The following is a 24,137-nucleotide window of genomic DNA, read 5'->3' on the forward strand; positions in this document are numbered from 1 at the left end:
AATGAATATTTATTCTCTGTCATTAATTTCTACAGCTAGTCAAGGCTACTAAGATTAACCTAGCATACTGAGATCCTACATTCTTTCCCTTTTCTCAATATTGAAAACTTATCTTTAATGTAATTTTAAAATGTACAGTTCATAATCATCCAAGTATTCTGGTTTCCGTTTTATTCTGTTGGTTGAATATGCTGATGGGAGTACCGTGTCAATTGGTCGCTTACGACGCGTCTCTTGAAGGTTTTCTTCGTATTGACTTGATTTGGGTATTTCATCTAATGCATCTGGAATAGAATTTCATACAAGTAAATGTCTTTCAATTAATACACTACAAAATGATGTTTGATAAAGGATATGTTAAATTTAGCATTATGTTGTAAAAACAGAATAAATGAATAAAAAGTTTCTTCGCGTAATTGACGTATGTTACAAATAACACCAGATTCCTTATTTCGCAAATGTAATTGAGAAGGAACACTTGTTGAACAACTTCATATTTTTTTTGTGAACTGAATGTTGGTGTCAGCTTATTCTTTTTAATCATGTTTTTAATTAAAACTCCCATATCGATGTTTTAAATTTTCGCTCGTCGTTTCGTATTGGTATAATCTCTTCCTTTTTCCTCAGACGTTTTGTCATTATCCATGGTTCGGCTGATGTTTACTATCCTTTGATTTCCTGGAAATCTATCGCAAATATCCCAGGTGAACATAAGCTCAGATGGGGAATAATTTGTAACTGCATATGGAGTTACACGATAAGCATGTAGGAAGTCTTGTGAATCGGTTTTCCAGTCTTCTCTATGATTGCGCTAATTTATATTGTTTTAAGTAATGTGCGATTTTGTCTCTCAACTAAACCATTTTGAAATGAAGCATAAGGTACAGTTGGGCTATCGTAATTCTATTTGTGTGGCCAAATTCAGAAAATTCATCCTAATAAAATGGTTAACCATTATCACACACAAGATGTTCTGGATAACCAAATCGAGCAAATACTTCATGTAATTCAGTTATCGTGTTTACTTTTGCATTGATTACACAATAACATCTTCAAGATATTTGGAAAATATGCATTAGGTAAAATCAATATTTAGGCTGATACAAATATTAAATTTCTTTTATGTCCGAGACCACTTGGAAGGTACGAGGGGGGGGATAAAAATAAATAAGGAACAAAAAAATAAAAATGAAAAAAAAGTTATTTTTTCGAATTTTTATTTTTAACGATAGTTGTTAAACTTTTTTCAATCGTCCTGTGGATCATTATTTAACTTGTTTTTTACTTAAAAAAAATAAAAAACCGTAACTAATGTCAAAAAATGATGAATCTTTTTTTTTCCTCCCCTTCAAAATTTTCGGATTTTTGAAGGGGGGGGTGACATAAAAGAAAATTAATATTTGTATCAGCCTTATAAGCTTCTTTCAACGGTTTACCTGGAAAATTGTTTGTGATAATCAAAAGATGTATTTCACTTATAACTTCGGTAAAATTAATAGGAATTAATGGAAAGGGCTTTTCCATTGTCCGTTTGGAATTTCTATTCTAGAGACAAACATACATTCCGTGCATTTGTGAACGAAATCATCTACCATTTGATCCATTCAGGTCCACCATACTTTGGTTCTCATTCTGTTTTTAGCATAACGCTTAATATCAAGCTTTGTAAAAATTTTGTTTCCACCAATTCTCTTCAACATTTGATCGAGCGTTGGCAATGGATGCATTTGACGAATTACAGCTTTATTGGCATATCGGTATACCTGATCAACAATTATTCGCACTTCACTCGAAGATTTGCGTTTTACGAGCATGGGTGAAACCCATTTGGATGCTTTGTTGACCTGTTCTAGAAAATCATGTTTTTCAAGTTCGTTAAATTTATTTAAAGCTTTCCGAGCGGAAATGGAATTCTGCGTAAGTTTGACATACTGGTGGAACAGTTACATTAATCTTTATGCATGCTTTTGTTCCTAATAATTTTAGTTTTGAACATTTTATTTATTTCATGTTTGGTAATAAACTTCAACAAATAATTACATACCTTTCATACAGGGAAACGCTTCGTTGTTGATCTCCAACAGAAACTTCACCAGTCCCAGCTTAACGGCTTTGTTTCCCAACAGAAGTGAGCACTTACCACCGCGGATCACGTAAAACTTCGTCTTGAACGCCATTTTGAACTTCTCCAAGCACCGTTTATGATTTGGTGGATCCATAACTGTTGAACATCTTGTTGCTGCCTTTCTTTACCTCATACGCTTCGAATCTAACAGGCTTAAGTATTTGCCAACCCACAATGCTTTAGATATCTTTATTAGCACCAGTGTCGATAACGATAGTCAATGGTACACCGCCAACACTGGTTTTCACCGTTCTTTTTCCTCCGAGATGAACAGGTTGAAAGCTTCACTTTCTTTTGCATCTGAAACTTACACATGTACTTCCCTGACAAATTGCGTCTTCTTATTCCTTTGAGGAGCTTTCACTGGTCCAGTGTTCTTCTTTTTCAGGGTCGTGCAAAATGTCCGATCACTCCACAGTTCCGGCGCTTTTTTCCGGGCAAGCAGGATTGTTTAATTGATGATCACCAAAATCAAAGTAGCTCGCTTGTTTCTTCAAACGAATGACAAACGTCAAGTTTCTCGCTTTGACTAGGCAGCATCTGGCGGAACTTCTGTGGATCGTAAGTTTTCGATACTCGTTCAGTAATTGCAATCTTAAAGTTGATTTTGCATCTGGTCCAGCATACGCCCTTCCACCCACGCCAAATAAACATCAAAATGCTCTCGCTATTTTTTTTTCCGAATGTAAAAAAAATTTGACCGTCTGCATCTGCAATAAACTGCGCAACTAACAGACTTACCTTCTTAGAGGAATATGACTATGTATTTGTAAAATACACCCATGACTGGGTATCACAAATATTGACAATAATTATGATGTAACGGAGTATTTCACAAGGGCTTTTCCTATAATTTGCTCAACCTTATACAATCGAGATTCTTAAGGTGTCTTGCTCAAAATTATATTCAATTTACTATTCTCTGCTCAACCTTCCATTATGAATCACCCTGCATACTTGCCAGATTCCATAACTCTTGGTTTCTTGCTTTAGGCACTGCAGCGCACTTCGAGGCGGTAGGACCAATGTCTTCGGGTCAACTACACGCACTTCACGGCCCACGCTCTACGCCAAGGTAACGGCCAAGGTCACTCCAAGGGCGGCACTAAATGTAACACCAAGGGTAAAACCAAGGGTCCTGCGGGTATTTGGAGAACGAATGGGGGGGTGTTATAATGAAGGGTGCGACCTGGTTCTGGTCGAGGGTCTATTACCTGGATGATCAGTAATTCTTATATTCACCACTGTCTAACTCCTTAAACTTCCTTCTCAGGTTGGATTCGAACTTTCTTAAACTTCTTCCACAGACGTCTATCTCGCTTATCTTATGGCTCGATAATGATCCAGAGCAATGGTGGATATCCTTTTCAGAGCCCTCGACTTAGAGTTTCCCGCAGTTTCCTAAATTCACCCCATCATGGCTCCTTCTACACCACCCCCAATGGCCGCCCATTCTGCTCGGCCAGCGATGCCTGGTGGTGAGTAGCGGAACTTGTTTAGATGTGGCTGCATGCTGTCCAGTGGGCGATGGGTGGTGATGCTCACTAATACTCAAACACCTTCTTGGTTTTTTTTGTACAAACTTAACACGGAACACACTACATCGCGAAAATCTCAAAAATCTCGGACAGACAGACACACCACTGGTTACACTTCATCCCTAAAAGCAGGATCACTTAATCTCCATCACAGTGACATTTATATTTGACACCATCCTCTAGAATACCAGGTATCCTTCCCCTTGGGGACAGCCTTGTGATCCGTTATACCACTTACCAGTGACCAAGCCATCGATGTCGATTTTCCAAATTTTCCTGTCGTCGCCAAATGTAGGAGGGAAAACCAGTCTTGATTGTTTGGTGGTTTGAATAAGAATGAATATTTATTCTCTGTCATTAATTTCTACAGCTAGTCAAGGCTACTAAGATTAACCTAGCATACTGAGATCCTACACTTGGTCTTGCGGACGATATCGGCCTTATTTAAACCAATTACAGGTCAGTGGAGGAGGTTTTCGAGGCTCTGAAGAATCTGAATATCTCCAAGAATTAGTTGAGGAATATCTGCAGAACTACCTTCAGCAATATTTTTAGGAGTTACCCCTGATACTCATACAAGAATTGTTTTATGAATTTATCCAGGATTTTCGCCAGAAATTCTTTGGTAAATTCTAGCTAAATTTTTTCCAGGGATTTCCTATGAGATACATCAAAGGATTCCTCTACGAACTCCTCTAAAATTTCTTCGGGGATTTCGTGGATTTCTCCTAGCGCTTACTTACTTTTGTCTTTGAACAACCCTCTGAAACTCTTTGTAAAATAACTGAAATGTAATAATTCCCCTACAGGCAAAACTTCAAGATATTTGTAGTTCGTCATCCAAATTGCAGCCAATTTGGACTACCAGAAGCTGAGACACAGCACCCCAAACTTGGGCATTTTGTACGGAAAACAGCATTTGATTACTAACTCATGTCACTGACTGTATATAAATATATAAATCGGTTGAGTTGTTCTAAAGTTATGATTTTTTTTTTAAAATAAACAATCTAATGCGCTGAGACCTACAGTGTGCGCCGATGAAAAATGACTGTTTTTTTTATTTTCAAAAAAATATATCTTTTAAACTAAAAAAACATACATCGCTGAAAATTTGACAGTAAACGTAAAATTTTCTAAACTTTCAAGAAAAAATGAGAACAGCAATAGCCCCTTTGGTCCCGAGGCCTTCAAAAAATGTAAATTATTGATTTTTTTTCATATGAAAAAACAATTTTTATGAAATTTTATATTTTTTTGGTCCCATAAGATTAAAAATCGGTCGAACGGTTCAGAAGTTATAATTTTTTTTAAATCAAAATTTGGCAAAATCGCGATTTTTCTGGTCACCCTATTTCAGAGATGGTCACCCTAATCAAAAAATCCAAAAACACGTGTATCCTTATTTCGGATAAGGAACAAAATAGCAAATTTTCACGGAATTCGGTGACCCACTAGATCGGTTTTTCATATATATCCCTTTCGGGACGGACCATATTTGAGTGATTATTTCAAAATTTACCTTATAAACATTTCATCTCGTAGAACTAAACTTTCTTTATTTTGGCTATTCTAACAATCCATGAACTTTTTAGGGTCAAATTCAGACTAGCACAATTGTGCTGGTCCGTCCCCAAGGCGGTCGATGTTCGAAAAAAAAATATTTTTGTTTTATTTTTTTAGAAAATTGTTCCAGTCATGCCTTTTTAAAAAAAAATCGACCCGTATTTTTTTATTTCGTCATTAGGGTGCTCTTTCGTGGAATAGGGTGACCCGAAAATTCAGATTTTTTTTTAATGTGCATTAAAATAAAAAATTATAATATACTTTAATATATGTGATTTTTTTTACAAATGTATCGAAAACAATGTACGAGAGATGAAAATACTTACTAATCTCTCTAAGATTCAAAGCATTAGGTAACGATGACGTTTATCGCTATAACTCAAGTCTACGTCATAGAAAAATTGGTAAATAACACGTGTGAATAACTTGAAAACTAATTGTCTCAACCAAACCATCTTGGTTTTTCTACGTTTGTTTATATCCTCAAAAAATTATATAAGATTGTTTTTTCTCGAAAACAATTTATGTAATAAAAATCAAAATTAAAAATAATAATAAACTTTCGAATTGTTTATTGGAATACTTATAAATAAATGAAAACCGAATTAAGCACTGTACCATTTAATTGCACTATAGTTTGTATCCTTTGACAGATACGCGTAATTCGACCTCCACTATAAGGCCGTTATCAGAGTCATGTACTAGACTCGAACATTAGGTTAATTTTTTAGGGACCCCTCCAACCTCTTTCACTCACTTTACCTAACATATTCATTATCACTTTTGAAATCACATAGCCCTTCTTCAAATGATACTTAAACGATGTTTTTGTAAAGGTTGGTAACATGGTACTGATTAATTTTCAATAACTTGAATCATTCATATTATCCCTAGAGCTATAAAGGAAACGTCTAAACATTCAGTCTGCGTAAGCAGCTTCCCTAAAAAATCATGTAAATTTACGTAATATGTACCCGACAGCTTGGACGTTAATTAACAAGAATGACGCATTTTTAAGTGCAAATAATTACCATCAAATTTCTTCTTCTTCTTTCTGACGCTACAGAAGCCTGCTTCTCAACTTCTCATGAGCACTTCCATAGTTATTAACTGACAGCTCTCTTTGTTAATCGACCAATTTTGCATGCGTATATCGTGTGACAGGTACGATCATACTCTACGCTCAGGGATGTCGAGAAAATTTCCTTTACGAAAAGATCCGCGACCGGCTGGACTCTAACTTACGACCCTCAGCAAGGTATTGCTGAGTATCTGCACGTTTACCGTTATGACTATCTGGCCCTCAATATCAAATTTATTTTATTTTATTTTTTGCATCGAGTATTTTGCCTAAAATTGAAGTTACGTCATTATAATATTAGTTTTTAGTAGTTTGTAGGACTGAAAGAACTTAGACGGATAGCTTACATATTACAGGGAATTTAAAAACTCTTTTGAAAACGGATTGTCAAAATCAGGTCATTATCCATATTAACCCCTCTTCCGGCAGCTTCACTTTTTACCGATAAAAAAATATTCAAATCGTGATAACTTCTTTGTTTCTCGATATTCCTGCACCATTTTTTCTCAAGATCTCAAAAAACTCTTCTAGTTTAAGAATCCGTGTCGATATTAATCATTGGTGATCTAGTTTTGAAGATATTCCTATGTTCCTTGGGGGACCGACTTTCTCTTCATATAAAATGTCTTTGGTGGCCATTTTGTTTTTGGTCAATTTATCAAGAAAATAAAATATGTACTATACAATGACAGGTGATATGGAGCTAGGGGGACATGGGGCAAGAAGGACACCCGGGGCAAAAGTGCCACCTCTAATTTCACGTAGTTCAAATCAATTTTCTGATGTATAACGCAGGATAAGTATAAATTGAGTACTAATTGAAGGTTGTGTAAATATTACAGTTAAAAATGTTTAGTACAAAAAATTAGAAAAATGTCTTTAACTCACCAACGCAAAATATGCGAAATATTATAAGAATGTAAGACAGGAAAACAAGGTTTGACTCCGTATAAATACAAAACATATTGATTTTTCCGCACAGTTTTGATGATTTTCAATTGTTTAATATAGCTGTGAGGAAATTTTTTCGAAAAAGTACTTTTGACATTAAATTTTACATATATAATAACAGTATGTCTTACGGGGCAAGAGGGACACCGCAATTTTCTCATATAAAATCAAATGAACTTTTATTTTTCTTGTTTAATATTGCATTCAATCAATGTTTCCTACAAAATAAAATCAAAATAAACCATCTTGGACATTCAAAATGGTTTCTGAAAATTTTTACTATTATTGTTACAGTCAAATAAGATGAAAACTAAATTAATTTCGTAAAATTACTTTTTAACTATAAGTCAACTTTTATCCCTCAGTTTTTATATTTACTTACTCTACAATTCATCGTTTAGGCGGGGAAATAATAATAAACAAAATTTGTGGCATTTTGCTCTGGTGGTCTTCTTGCCCCGTGTCTCGTTTAAAAACCTCATAAGAAGGGACATTTTCAAAAATCTCAAATCATCATGTGTTTCTTATATTTTTGAAATCTATCGATAACATCAATTAGAACAAGAGGTGAGCTTGCCCCTACACTGGAATAATCTTCAAAAATTGAGCTCATCAACCATGATTTGAACCTATATATCTTAAGGTGTCCTTCTTGCCCCCAGCCCCCCTACTCTAAAAAAATCATACAAATCAGTTCAGTATTCTTGGAGAAATCTGAATATTACGTTATGAGGTTTTTTAGAGTTTTCAAGATCTTCATTTGTCCAGCGTGGTACCAGAAACATAAATGCTCAGTACTCAAAAATGGCTGCACCAAATTGCTTCATTTTGTCACAACAAACTCGTATTAATGTATCATACCGAGGAGTGAATATCCGAATACGATAAAAATAGCCTGTAGCCTCAGAAATTAACGTGGGTTATGGTTAACGCGTCGTCCCCCAAGGAATTTTGGAATATCTCCGAATTCAGATGACCAATGATCAATTTCGACACAGATTCTAAAACTAGAAGAGTTATTTGAGAAGTTGGAAAAAAATGGTGCAAAAATATCGAGAAACAAAAAGTTATCGCAATTCGAATATTTTTTGACGGTAAAAAATGAAGCTGCCGGTAGAGGGGTTAAAGCATGAATTTGCTTTTTGAAATTGTTAAATATATTCCAGCTATTTGAAAAATTACATAAAACAACCAATTTTTTTTTTCGAATGTACCGTTTTGTCTCAAATTCCGAACAGACTTATATTCCGAACACTTGGTTTTTGTATAGCGAGTTGGTTGAAATGTTTTTTGGAATATGTCATCAATTTACAAGGAAATGGCAAATATTTTATACCGCGGGAGTAGTGATGATTCACTAGTTTGAGATAGAACAAGCTCAAATAATTTTTTTTGCTAAATCATTCATTTGAATACGATTAATTCGTGCTGTTCGGAATTTGAATCAAAGTGTTCGGAATATGAGACAGAATGAACACAGTGTTCGGCATTTGAATCAAAATGTTGCTCTCTCCTTTTACGTTAAAACAATACTAAAAAGATTAAACAATTTTATCGGCACACTCAACATCTAACAGTTAGACTTTGCGAGGAAATGAAAAATTTCTCAAGTATCAGCTAATTTTTGCTAATCAGATGCATTTGAAGTCACTGATGGCCTTAAGTGTTCGGAATATGAGTCAAAACAGTATTTAAATATTTGGAAACTAACATATTTGAAAATAAAGTCACTGACAATGCTTCTAATAAGACAATCCATAAGACAGCTGCGATCAGCAGGTTTTTTGGTTTGCCATGAGTTTTTAAAGTTGACCGTTAGATTACAAAGGAAAATGTAAAGCTCTGAGTGACGATTCAAATATGCCGTCCATTGTTTTTCGGGATTTCTAGACCCCGCCTCCTCCCTCTGTCTCGCTTTTTCCAATACCTAATACATGCACTGTCACACTTTCATTGACCCCCCCCCCCCCTTCTCCCCTAAATGATGAACGTCATTTTTGAATGACCTCTGACCATACTCGTAAGTTTTGTTTTCCCTTTCGTTTCGGTTGCATGGGCGCTTTTAGCTGTCAAACCTACCGTGGATAGTTTCCTGGAAAGCATTATGTACGATTATGAGCCTCTGTACGTGCCATAAATTCTTTTGTTCTCATGACTTTTACTGTGCGCCGTGTGTTGGTGCTGTCTCACTCTCTCTCACGAGCAACTTGAAAACAGGGCGCACAGTAAAAGTCAAACGTTTTATAGCATGCATAGGCTCATGACCTTTGAAGGAAGCATCACATGAATCAAATCAAATCAAATGGCACAGTCGTAATACGTTCATGTCGAAAAAAAAACACTGCAGCGGGAATTAAACCTACACTTCTTTGATCGATACAGCTAGCTATTTTGCAACACTATACGCATGACAATGAAGTCCAGATTTAAATTTTTAGCATATCAGTCTGAAAATTTATGATTTGAACAATTTATTTTTTAAGGTAAAAGAAACGGAACGATATTTTCTTTTTATATGAGCGGATAATATAGACCCTAGAACATCATACATTGCTTAATAGTTTAGTTTAGTATTTCAGTTTAAAACGCATTTCGTAGATCAACATTATGAACAACATTTTTGCAAGTAATACCAAGTTTACTGTTTCGTAAACTTTGCTATAGAATATTTAAGACAATATATGTGATTCCCAATCTATTTTAAATACGGACTTATAAAAAAAGGTTTTAAACCAAAGCTATGGGTTTCTGTTACATAGTTTTTGTACAATACATATTTTTTATGATTCATATGTAATCACTCATTCATGTTTGAATGCAATATTAAGCACAATTGTGGATATTAGAACCAGATTCAGCCACTCAACTTGATCAAAATACTGAAAATGAAAATTGGTAGTCCATAACGAACATCGACCGGGTAAGTGCCGGCACCAGCACAATTGTGCTGGTCCCACTTTGTCCCTCCAGAAATCTTTGCTGCGTGAATCAATTCACATTTGGTCTTCACCATTTCAAAGAATGGCTCTTCCACTTTCGATACGTATCTGTGCATACCTAGAAAAAACGAATAGTTGAAAAGTTGCGACAGATAAAACTTTTTCAATTCTTACGGTGTTTGTTTACATTTTGTTTACCTTGAGCTGGTGTTTTCTAAACACGGTGTAAACAAAAGCTTTTGTGCTTAATTACAAGTATCAATGATAATTCAATAATCGAAATCAAAAAAGTTTAGTAAAACAATGATTTATTGGCTAAAAGAATCATTCAATGTCATGGGTGCCCATGACATTGAATGATTCTTTAAGCCAATAAATCATTGTTTAACTACTTTTGATTTCGATTATTGAATTATCATTGATACTTGAAATTAAGCACAACAGCTTTTGTTTATATCGTGTTTAGAAAACACTAGCTCAGGGTAAACAAAATGTAAACAAACACCGTAAGAATTGAAAAAGTTTTATCTGTCGTAACTTTTCAACTATTCGTTTTTTCTAGGTATGCACGGATACGAATCGAGAGTGAAAGAGTCATTTTTCGAAATGGTGAAGACCAAATGTGAATTGATTCACACAGTAAAGATTTCTTGAGGGACAAAGTGGGACCAGCACAATTGTGCTGGTGCCGGCACTTACCCGGTCGATGTTCGTTGTGGACTACCAATTTTCATTTTCAGTATTTTGATCAAGTTAAGTGGTTGAATCAGGTTCTAATGTCCACAAAAGTGCATAATATTGCATTGAAACATGAATGAGTGATTACATATGAATCATAAAAATTATGTACCGTACAAAAACTATGTAACAGAAACCAGCTGTGAGCTTTGGCTTAAAACCTTTTTTTATAAGTCCATACTTGAAATAGATTGGAAATCACATTTATTGTTTTAAATCTCCTATAGCAAAGTTTAAGAAACAGTAAAATTTTTGGGGAACGTTCAAAAATTACGTCAATCATTTAGGGGAGTGGGGGTGTACGAAAGTGTGACAGTGCATGTACTACCCAAGTAACCACGAAGCTGTATATGAATACTTTATGTTTGCTCTATAGTGTGCTATCAGATTTTGTTTCAAAGTGACATAATCTTTAAGAGCTTTATAAAGCATAATTTAAGTGGGAAAGGGCTCCACAACAACCAAATTAACGCAATACTTGGCAAAGCAGTTTTAATGGACAAGCCCTACTGAAGCATTTATGGTTGTATTTTCAGGGTTCATGATGTATATTAGCTTAAAATTATGTATATTTAGGGCATGCGTTAAAAGTAAACAAAATAACGAGTCCATTGGCTACCTTGGTTTTCTGTACCATCTCAATGATTTTTTTTGTTGGAATCAGGATTCGAACCCACAACTAGGATGACGGTGTGCTGGATGCCTGGCGCGTTGGTGTCCTATGCTAAAGCTGCTGATATGATAAGGTAGGATAAAAGTTCCTTATAAACGATGCTACTGTGTGTCTTAACCATTACTATTCGCCCAGTTATTACGAATAGAAAGAATTCTCTTTGACGATTGAGCAACAGTGATTTCTTTTCCTCAGCAAATGAAACATCAATAGAAAGAATTTGATCACCATTCTTTCTCGTAGAAATAATAACAGGACTCAATCCACAAAACAAAGCCCTAGCGCATTGAAAAGATTTCAGGGGAGAGAAATTGATCGACATTTCTTCTCGCTCCATATGAATAAAAGAATCTCATAGATGAAATACAACATAACTCTGAACGAATAAATATATCCTAAGATCATGAAATGGGGGTTCGAGATGGAAGGAAGTCATTTCATTATAAAAATTGTTCTTCCATATCCCACAAAACGTAATGAGCGAGGGCGAACGTGCTCGATCGTCTTACTTATTTATTACAGATTCGAGTGCGTTTAATGAGGTTACGTAATCTTGTATGACAGCATAACTGTATATTCACTCTAAACGCTAAACATAATGCTGAATTAAAATAATGCTACAAAGCATTTATAATGTTAATCAAATGGATCATTGCTTGACAGTTAATGAATAAATGCATGATAACATTATTAATGCAAAATATGTTGACTTTCGATCAAATTAATGCAATGGTATAATGCTTGTGGTTACTTGGGTAGGGGCTTGAGAAAAAGCATGATAGTGAGCATAAGAGGGATTTAGATAGACTTTAAAACAATAGATGTAATATTTGTATGCCCCCTTGCTTTGAAAAACTGTAAATTTCATGTTGTATCGAAAATCCATTTTGGTGTTCTACAAAGTATGCTGGTTCAATACCTGCTATAATATATATGAAGTTGGACAACTGGAGCTGAAAACCTTTACTTACTATTTGCTTCTGAACTGCAGAGTCTTTAAAATGGCGTACTATTGATGTATGCAGCCCATGCTGGTATTACTTGCAAAAATGTTGTTTATTATGTTGATCTACGAAATGTGTTTTAAACTGGGAAACTTTGAACTTTTGCATTACTATGAAATATTCTACTAAACTATTAAGCAATGTATGAAGTTCTGGAGTCTAGATTATCCACTCATATCCCTTTCGGGACGTGATTGAGTGATTATTTCAAAATTTACCTTATAAACTCATCATCGCGTAGAACAAAACTTTCTTTATTTTGGCCATTCTATCAATCTATGAACTTTTTGGGGTCAAATTCAGACCAGCACAATTCTGCTGGTCCGTCCCCAAAGCGGTCAATGTTCGAAAAAAAAAATATTTTTTTTATTTTTTTTTTAAATTGTTTCAGTCATGCCTTTTAAAAAAAAATGGACCCGTATTTTTTTATTTCGTCATTAGAGTGCTCCTTCGTGGAATAGGGTGACCCAAAAATTCAGAAATAATTTTGTTTATTTTTATGTACATTAAAATTAAAAAAAAATACTTTATATACATACGATTAATACGTATGATTTTTTTATAAATGGATCGAAAATAATGTACGAGATATGAAAATACTTCATATTCTCTCTAAGATTCAAAGCATTAGGTAACGATGACGTTTATCAATATAATTCAAGAGCTAGTCTACGTCATAGAAAAATGGGTAAACATACATGTGTGAAAACTAATTGTCTCAACCAAACCATCTTGGTTTTGCTATGTTTGTTTATATCCTCAAAAATTATATAAGATTTTTTTCTCAAAAATAATTAATGGAATAAAAATCAAAATTGAAAATAATAATAAACATTTGAATTGTTTAGTGGAATACTTATAAATAAATGAAAACCTAATTTAGTACTGTACCATTTTATTCCCCTAGAGTTTGTATCTTTTGACAGATACGCGTATAAGGTCGTTATCAGAGTCATGTATTAGACTCGAAAAGTAAGTTTAGTTATTTTAGAGACCCTTAGACCCTTGCCCGACAGCTTGGACGTTAATTACCAAGAATGACGCATTTTTAAGTGCAAATACACCCGATTCTGTTTTTGCACGGATTTTTTTTACACGGCCGTGCAAAAAAAAAGTTTCCATACATTTTTTTCCGCCAAAACCTTATTTTTGCATGAATCGTCGAGAAATGGTGTTACTTTTTTGCACGGTTTTGGAAATTTTGAACTGAAAACTTTTTTGCACGGTACGCATCCCCCGTGCAAAAACAGAATCGTGTGTAATTACCATCAAATTTCTTCTTTCTGACGTTACAGAAGCCTGCTTCTCAACTTCTCATGAGCACTTCCACAGTTATTAACTGACAGCTCTCTTTGTCAATCGACCAATTGTGCATGTGTATATCGTGTGACAGGTACGATCATACTCTACGCTCAGGGAAGTCGAGAAAATTTCCTTTACGAAAAGATCCTCGACCGGCTGGACTCTAACCTACGACCCTCAGCATAGTCTTGCTGAGTTTTCTGTTATGGCTATCTAGCCCCCTATATCAAATTTACTTTATTTTATTATTTACATAGAGTATTTTGCTTAAAATTGAATTTATGTCATTATAATATTAGTTTTAAGTACTTTGTAGCACTGAAAGAACTAAGACGGATAGCTAACATATAACAGGGAATTCAAAAACACTTTTAAATACGCATTGTCAAAATCAGGTCGTTAACTATAGCATTAATTTGAAACTATCAAATTTTGTTTTCGAATGTATTCAATTATTTTGAAATTATCAGACTTGAAAAAAAGATGTTGACAATGCTTATAATAAAACAATCTATAAGACAGCAGCGATCAGCAGGAATTTTGGTTAGCCATGAGTTTTTAAAGTTTCGCAATCGGTGTGACCGTTAGATTACAAAGGCAAATATAAAGCTCTGAGGAACGATTCAAATATGACGTCCATTGTGTTTCGGGGTTTCTAGACCCCCACTCCCATCTGTCACGCTTTTTCCAATACCTAATACATGTACTGTCACACTTTCATTACCCCCTCCCCCCTCCTCTAAATGATCAACGTAATTTTCAATGACCCCTGACCATACTCGTAAGTTTTGTTTTCCCTTTCATTTCGGTTGCATGGGCACTTTTAGCTGTCAACCCTACCATGCAAAGTTTCCCGGAAAGCATTATGTACGATTAAGACCTTTGAAGGGAGCATCACACGAATCAACGGACTAGCATGCAACGCCAAATGGCACAGTCGTAATACGTTCCTGACAAAAAAAAACTGAGCTGAAGCGGGAATTGAGCCCACACTTCTTTGATCGATGCAGCTAGTTACTTTGCAACTTTATACGCACGGCAATGAAGTCCAGATTTCAATTTTTAATATATCAGTCTCAAAATTCAAGATATGGACAATATATTTTTTTAAGGTAAGAGAAACAAAACGATATTTTTTTATATGAGCGAATAATCTAGACTCCAGAACTTCATAAATTGCTTATTAGATTAGTTGAGTATTTCACAGTACTGCAAAAGTTTAAAGTTTCCCAGTTTAAAACGCATTCCGTAGATCAACATAATAAACAACATTTTTGCAAGTAATACCATAAGTTGCGACAGATAAAACTTTTTCAATTCTTACGGTGTTTGTTTACATTTTGTTTACCCTGAGCTGGTGTTTTCTAAACACGATGCAAACAAAAGTTTTTGCGCTTAACTACAAGTATCAATGATAATTCAATAATCGCAATCAAAAAAGTTTGGTACAACAATGATTTATTGGCTTAAAGAATCATTCAATGTCATGGGTGCCGAACAGCACAATTGGGTTGTTTAGTGAAGAAAAATTCACAGTTTGTTGCAGCTTGATCGAAAGAACACATCATTCTGAGTATAACACGATTTTATTGCACACCAATATCTCAATGTTGATATTATAAATGATTAACAAAAATTTCAATCCGTTGACTCAATGACGTTTCAATTTACACAATGACAGTTCGCCCCGAAGTAAAATTTGCCGAGGGGTGATTCAAAAGTGGTTTCCATACTAATTTCAAACGTGTTTTAAAAATAGTTCCAGGTAACGGAAAATTGTGAAACTTTGGATTCTAGTTCAATTTTTAGCGTAGGTTCAGAATATGTAAGAAAATTGATACCCCTAAACAAGCCAAATGTGCTGGTTCGTCCCGAAAGGGATATAAAAAAAATATCGTTTTGTTTCTTTTACCTTAAAAAATATATTTGGGATGGTACACAAATTATGTCACGCTAAATTTCAACTTTTTCGACCCCTCCCCCCCCCCCTTTGTCATACTTTTTGTATGAGTCCTCCGAAAATTTTGTAAGGCTTGTCACGCTTGGCTCGACCCCCTCCCCCCCCTTGGAGCGTGACGTAATTTGTGCATGACCCCTTTCCATATCTTGAATTTTGAGAATGATATATTAAAAATTAAAATCTGGACTCCATTGCTGTGCGTATTGGGTTGCAAAGTAACTAGCTGCATCGATCAAAGAAGTGTGGGCTCAATTCCCGCTTCAATCCGATTTTTTTTTGTCAGGAACGTATTACGACTGTGCCATTTGGCGTTGCATGCTAGTCCGTTGATTCATGTGATGCTTCCTTCAAAGGTCATAATCGTACATAATGCTTTTCAGGAAACTTTCCACGGTAGGGTTGACAGCTAAAAGTGCCCATGCAACCGAAACGAAAAGGAAAACAAAACTTACGAGTATGGTCAGGGGTCATTCAAAAATGACGTTCATTATTTAGAAGAGGGGGGGGGGTAATGAAAGTGTGATAGTGCATGTATTAGATATTGGAAAGAGCGTGACAGATGGGGGAGGGGGGTCAAGAAATCCCGCAAAACAATGGACGTCATATATGAATCGTCCCTCAGAGCTTTACATTTTCCTTTGTAATCTAACGGTCACACCGATTGCGAAACTTTAAAGACTCGTGGCAAACCAAAAAGCATGCTGATCGCAGTTGTCTTATGGATTGTCTTATAAGAAGCCAGTGTCTTTATTTTCAAATCTTATAGTTTCCAAATATTTGAATACATTCGAAAAAATAAAATGAATGTTTTATGTAATTTTTCAAATAGCTGGAATATATGTAACAATTTCAAAAAGCAAATCCATGCTTTAATATCGTTAATGACCTGATTTTGACAATACGTATTTAAAAGGGTTTTTGAATTCCCTGTAATATGTAAGCTTTTCGTCTAAGTCCTATAAACTACTTAAAAGAAGTATTATAATGACGTAAATTCAATTTTAAGCAAAATACTCGATTTAAAAATCAAAATAAAGTAAATTTGATATTAGGGGCCAGATAGCCATAACAGTAAACGTGCAGATACTCAGCAAGACCTTGCTGAGGGTCGTAGGTTAGAGTCCAGCCGGTCGAGGATCTTTTCGTAAAGGAAATTTTCTCGACTTCCCTGAGCGTAGAGTATGATCGTACTTGTCACACGATATACACACGATATACAGAGCTGTCAGTTAATAACTGTGGAAGGGCTCATGAGAAGTTGAGAAGTAGGCTTCTGTAACGTCAGAAAGAAGAAGAAGAAATTTGATGGTAATTATTTGCACTTAAAAATACCGCATTCTTGTGACCATCTCTGAAATAGGGTGACCAGAAAAATCGCGATTTTGCCAAATTTCTATTTAAAAAAAAATCTAACTTTTGAACCGTTCGACCGATTTTCAATCTTTTGGGACCAAATGATAGCTAAAGACTTTTACTTTTCAGGAAAAATATAAAATTTCACAAAAAATGTTTTTCAACATAAAAAAATATCAATAATTTCCGTTTTTTGTGTGTTGAAAACCTCGGGACCAAAGGGGCTATTGCTGTTCTCATTTTTTCTTGAAAGTTCAGAAAATTTTACGTTTACTGTCAAATTTTCAGCGATGTATGTTTTTTAGTTTTTGAGATATATTTTTTTAAAAATAAAAAATCTGTCATTTTTCATCGGCACACACTGTAGGTCTCAGCGAAATAGATTCCAAACGGACGCGCAGCGACCGCGCCACGCGACACCGGGTGGCCGACGCCGTAATTTGTAGTTGCCTCTTCTACGGAATCGAGATTACCAGCCGCGCACAGGACAATCTAGTGAAAACACTGGTGCCAACCTACAACAACACCATCCGTGCGATCTCTGGACTACTACCTTCCACTCCTGCTGACTCAGCTTGCGCAGAAGCCGGTGTGTTATCTTTCCGGTATATTTGACCCTCGGAAACCGCACCGTCTGCTATCTGGAAAGGACCAAGGAAGATGGGCAGACTTGCATCCTCGAAGAGAATGCGAACTCTGCTCTTAACGCTGTGGCCAACATCCAGCTTCCTCCGGTGGCCGGGCTCCACGGAATCGGACCCAGAAGCTCGTCGGCCAAGAGACCCCAGATAGCCCAAAACATTAAGACCCATTTCCGGAGACAGTGCAACCCCATGGAAGTACAGACTGCTTTCAGAGAGGTACTACACAGAAAATTCAATTGGCACGAGGTCCGATACACCGACGGCTCCAAACTAGCGGAGCGGGTCGGTCTCGACATTCATAGCCGCACTACAGAAATCTATCACAGCCTCCCTGGTCAGTGCTCCGTTTTCTCGGCTGAAGCTGCGGCCATACATGTAGCCATCACGAAGCCCTGCGACAATCCGGTGCTGGTCGTCAGCGACTCTGACAGTGCCCTGTCTGCAATTGCTAACCCGAACAATCGACACCCTTACATACAGAAAATCCAGGCAGCCTTGGATAGCCCATCCACTAGAGCCACATTCATGTGGGTCCCCGGTCACTGCGGCATCTCCGGCAATGAGCGAGCTGACACACTCGCTGGAATCGGCCGTAACAGCCCATTATTATCCAGAAAGATCCCCCGTGATGACATAAAATCCTGGTTGAAGGAGCGACTTTGGACCGCCTGGTCCGTAGAATGGCACCGGAACAGAGGGATATTCCTTCGCAAAATCAAAAACACCAGGAAAACATGGCAAGCAGGTCGTCCTCTCTCGGCTGCGTTCGGGACATACACAACTGACACACGACATGGGTAGCGCAGGGGGCAGTTTCCACCGCCAGTGCGATCCATGCAGGACACAAAATACTGTCGAACATTTTCTGATAAACTGTCCTACCCTGGAGCACCTAAGAATAATCCACGAGATCACCGGTATCGACAGCACCCTCCAAAATGACGCGGTAAAGGAACGACAGCTGATAATCTTTTTAAAAGAGGCTGGACTCTTTACCTTAATATGGCCCCTGCTAAGACCCTGGACCTGAAAACGAATACGAAATCACCACATCCCCTACCGTTACGATCCCTGCTATGACCTTGAACTCGATACGGAACTTCCACATCATTCGACAACACCAGTGAAACAAAGAACATCGCAAAATACACTGTTAATTATACAATGTAACTCCCTCTCCTCCTCTATCCCTGCAAATTTACCCTCCCCCCACCCTCCCCTTTAAATACGGGGATGAACCAGCCTCGGGCTGAATTTCCCCTTAATAAAGAGTCAATCAATCAATCAATCATGATAGTGAGACATACTATTGATAAAATATTGTTCATCCCAAACAAATTTTTGCTACGTGTCGTGTTTATACTTTCGCCCTCTCGGAGGGTTGACAATTCGGAGGATTTGTTACTAAAATGATGAAGGATATTTCTCTTCACGAAATTTTACAGGCTTACCATAGTAACGACCATTAGCATCCATAAATTGCTGCGGGAGCTTCAAATAACATGAAACTAGTTTTGTTTGAAAAATGGCATATTCTCATATTTCCGGGTTTTGGTGGGTTTCCAGCAGGTATTTTGTTTTATTAATTTAATTCGTGTAAAATCATACACATTTATGCCGTAAATGTGTTCCATGATTCAAATGATTTTGCCATCGCTAGAGTAACAGTTAACTTGATGATTGAAACTTGACTAAAGTTCGGAAAAAGCTTCAATTTCTAATTGTGACTGTGACTGTTTTAAGTTCATTTAAATACATTCAATTGTTAAATTATATTCAATTTGATTTCTAATTTTCCATCTATTAGTGCAAACCGCAAATATTTCAAATGTTATCGTTCAAAATTAACACTTCTCTTGTTTTTTAATTCAAATCTAAAAAAAATAAGCCTCAGTAACTCAACAGAGAGAGAAAACAAAAATGAAATTTTGAACTACAAATATTTGAATAGTTACTGACCTGATTACTATTTGATTCAGAGCATAACAAAAGGTTTAGGTACACAATATTCTTAATTTTTCTCATGATCTCAATTAAATGCTTTTCACACAAATCAAAAGCATGATTACTGCATCCAGATGAAAATATTAATTTAGAAAATTTTCAAGAGTCTATCCTGCAATTTCCAAGTTGTTCATTAGTAAATGACCAATTAACTATGCTACGAATTGTAATATGAAAACAATTTTTTTTTTTTTAGTTTCTTTATTAGTATCATTCCAAACATTACATTCATTATTTCCTATATCTAGGCAACACTATCATCCTAATTTGGTAAAACAAATCTAAGATTTTATTAACATTTTGTTAACAACATATTACATTTCATTTGCCGTAGTAGTTCAGATTTTTTACAGGTGAGTTGATTTCACCTGCTTATAAGAGAAAAAAAACGTTTTCAATATACTTAACCTAACTTAACCTAAACATATAACGCATTAATCGTGTCAATAGAAGATTGTAACGATTTTTGCCTGAAATTATTGATTATTTTATTTGCCATTTGTTCCAATGTTTCAACATTGGATATTCTATGTAACTCATTGGTACTATACCAGGGAGGAAGCTTCAGAATCATTTTCAAAATTTTATTTTGAATTCTCTGCAGAGCTTTCTTCCTGGTATTACAACAGCTAGTCAGCATACAACATGGCCGGCTTGAAAATTTGTTTGAATTAAGATTTTCCACAGGCAATCCGAAGTCAAAGTAAGCTTTTCTATGCTAGGTTGGCGGTGATATTGACAATTCGGGTGACAGTTAGAAGTTCGGCAGTCAAAACTTCGGCGAAGTTCGGCGTCGGCATTCTAATTTGGTGCTTCGCCGACGCATAAGGATTGCCTTTGGCGGCGTAGCACTTCGGTAGAATGCCGACGCCGAACTTTTGTCGGTGGTATTTCATTTCTCTTATGAACTTCGGTTTAAATTCAATATGAATGCACAATATGTGTAATCGTTGCTATGTGTCCTTTGATTGTTTTGTCTTACCGCATTTGAAGGACATTTAGTGAAGATTTGCACCTCAAATGCACACAGCAATATCTTTGGTTCATTTGATGGTAGATATTGCAATTGTAGAGATGACTTTCAGTTCTACGGTTGAACAGAAAGCTACCGCAGCTGTCACATTACTGATTTTCGCCTAGGACCGGACGTGACAGCTCAACTAAGACTGCCCCGTTGTTTTTCAGTAGATAACTTTGACGATACAAAAGCCAGTGTTGCTAGTATCCTTTCTAAGCAAATCTTGTTAACAAATTCAAAAACAAAGGCTCATAATTTTATTGTTTCATACACGCTTCATTCATTTAATGCAATAGAGGATGCTATATTATTTATAAAACTCATGTTAAAATTCAAAACCGGCGATATTTTGAAGATAATTGACATAAATTCTATTATATTGGTCTCAATAAGGTATTTTTTATTTATTTTTAAATTTTAGGAGCACATGCTTTAAACTTAACATCGAATATAAATTGATTTGAAACAAAAAGATTTAATGAAAAATTTCCAAACTTTTGATAAAACTCAAATCTATGAACTAGCAACACGGCCGGACTGGCAACAAAGTGCCCTGTTGCAATCCAACTGAACGATGTGAAAGTAGGCCTTTGCCAAAACGACCAATGAGAAGTGGTCTTTTTTGACAGGCAATTGGTTTCATTTTTGTACTTCGACCTGTCACGTCTTGTCTTAGATTTTCGCAAAGCATCATCGATCGGTTGCGATGATACCTTGGAAACCTCGCTGATGACTGTTGTTTTCAACTGTTTTTCAAAGCTTTGGACTCTACAAGCATACTTTGATTAGTTGGTTTCGTTCAATGATAAAATGATTTTCAAGTCTGCGGTAGAACTTTGACAGCTGCGTGTGGTGAAGTAAACATATCTATCTATAATGATAATTGTTTTAGAATATTACATCTAGATAGAAGAATGCGTGATAATATTCATCAGTGCTGTTTCCTTAATAACCATTTTACTGACTTCTATCTAGATGTAATATTCTAAAACAATTATCATTATAGATAGATATGTTTACTTCACCACACTGCGGTAGAACTTGGCGGCTACCGCAGAACGGAAAATTTTCAAACGAACCGTAATAAAATCATTTAAACTCAGCAGTCCACGCGCAAGTCATTGTTATGAAAGGTTATGAAATGGGGCTCTGCACAAAAATTAGTCGGTCTCTTTCACTCTTTCATGAAATTGGTAAACAACAAGGCCAGTAAACGTCAAAATCCCATACAAAATCAAAACAGTGCAGCGACCCATAGTCGAAATCAGTGACAGTATTTGATAGCATTTGATGTTGATAGCAAATTTATTTATTAATTCCCTTCGAATCCAAAATAGTAAATAAGAGGGGATTCTATAGAGGTAAGTAAATGACACATATAATGATATTTTTGCAATTTCTCATCGTAATAGGCTGATTTTCATCACGCCAATCTGTCATGAAACGGCCTACTTTCCTGCACTGAAGTATGCAGTGCGGGAATAGTCATTACCTAACTAAAACCAGTGCTGTAACGATTCATTACGCAACGTTTTCTCATTACGCAACTGTTTTGAGTTGCGTAATGAATCATTACACAACATTTTTTCAGAAATTGTAAAATGATGGTGAATGCATTCCGATATTATTTCTGATACCCTCCAGTGGTTTTCTACGAAATTGCAAAAAATGTTGTACGTAACTCGTTGCAGAACTTGATTTTTACAGCACTCGTCGTTATTATCCTACTCGGCAAGCCTCGTAGGATAAATTTACAACTTGTGCTGTAAAAATCATCATTCTGTACCTTGTTCCGTAAACTACAATTATGATTCCTTTGTTTTTATTTGTAGATTTACAAACTACCGAGAGAGCCCGCCACCCTTCAGAATTTAAAACGTAATGTCGTCGAAAATGTAACGATTAACAATTAGTCGGATTCTCTCTCCTACCAATTATGCGTTGAGGTGGTTAAGACTATTGGATGATGAAATTCTGTGCGTGAGAGTCCCGTTTGGCGTACGAAAAGATTTTTAAAAGAAACTATCTGGACAAACATTTCAAAAGGGCATATCGACATTGGTAAACATTGGCTTTGCAGGACGCTGTTGAGCCCAATTCAACTCGATCACGCTCACCAATACCACTATCAGGAAGAGCTAACACCAATCTTTCTGATAGTGGTGTTAGTTTCCATAGGCTCAACAGCAACGTTTCTGAAAAAAAAGCTCAAGACCTCTTGGGTACTTTTCAAATGTTTGTCCAGATATGTTTAATGCTTTGCCAATAATTTCACCAGAAATAAACAAAAATTGAAATTTTTTTTTACGCATTTTTTTTATTCAGATTGACATTTAGTTGCACTATCTACGAGTTTTGTTTCAAATTTTTACTAGGAGTTAGACACAAAATTTGCCACAATAAAACAAATAAAATCTAACCGTGTATGCTGTGCACTAATAAATCATCGACTCATTATCAATGATATCACGCGAATATTGTCATAGGACCAGGCATTATTTTCACCAAATGCCTTACAAGAAAAAAGTGTTTGTCTTTAATTCCGCCAAACATGTTGCAAATATTCGCCAATTTCGTCAAGAATGTGCACACAGAGATCTTCACAGAATCTGCCGAGGACCTTAAAAAATTGCCCAAAAAGATATCTTCCGAAAATTCAACTGTTTGAAAATATACCCTATCTGTTTTGCTAGTCTAATCGATAGGTAGACGGTTTGTCAGCTCGATAAATTCAATTTGGTTTCACTGTTTGCGTGACTCTTCATCTACCGAGTCTACATCTGTACACCGTTGTTTGGTTGTTGTCAAGAACATCTTTTGAACCATTAGATCGAAAGATGGTATCCCATCAAAGCGCTCTTGGATTGAAGATAATATCTCACCACCATCCAAAGATGATCTCAGTAATTAGATGAGATTGTTATGCCTGGGGTGTTTGCAAACCACCGTGATACGCAGTTGAGAAGAAATGTCTTTTCAAATGGACTTATCCACGTTCTTCTTTTACTGTCGACTTTCTTTTTCTTTTCTGCTCTAAATGCGGGCCGTGTTTACATAAAATGATATCCGGACCAACATCCAGTGAAATAATGTTCACCAAATGAACATTGAGTGAATGAATGCGCAGCAAAATCGTTCATTTTTTGTAAATACGGCCCGCAGTAAAGGTTTTCTTCTCGCTGGAAGTTGCAGCGTGACGTCATCGTAAATATGTTCATGGGGCTCTCTGTTAGAAACTTCT

General features: G+C 36.0%; 2 long non-coding RNA genes across 3 annotated transcripts; one reads left to right on the plus strand and one right to left on the minus strand.

The window, feature by feature from the left end:
- Window positions 1–24,100, minus strand: LOC110676440. Its single transcript, XR_002500388.1, has 2 exons — window positions 23,779–24,100; window positions 1–284 (listed from the first exon to the last, which is right to left on the minus strand). It is a non-coding gene; the product is annotated as an uncharacterized LOC110676440 (long non-coding RNA).
- On the plus strand, window positions 21,646–22,948 carry LOC110676439. Of its 2 annotated transcripts, XR_002500387.1 has the most exons (3): window positions 21,646–21,684; window positions 22,003–22,257; window positions 22,729–22,948. It is a non-coding gene; the product is annotated as an uncharacterized LOC110676439 (long non-coding RNA). The 2 variants fall into 2 exon arrangements; XR_002500386.1 differs by lacking the exon at window positions 21,646–21,684 and having other exon boundaries at window positions 21,698–22,257.
- Window positions 24,101–24,137: the final 37 nt, after the last annotated feature.

Source organism: Aedes aegypti, chromosome 2 (genome assembly GCF_002204515.2).
Source record: "Aedes aegypti strain LVP_AGWG chromosome 2, AaegL5.0 Primary Assembly, whole genome shotgun sequence".
Taxonomy (NCBI): Eukaryota; Metazoa; Arthropoda; class Insecta; order Diptera; family Culicidae; genus Aedes; species Aedes aegypti.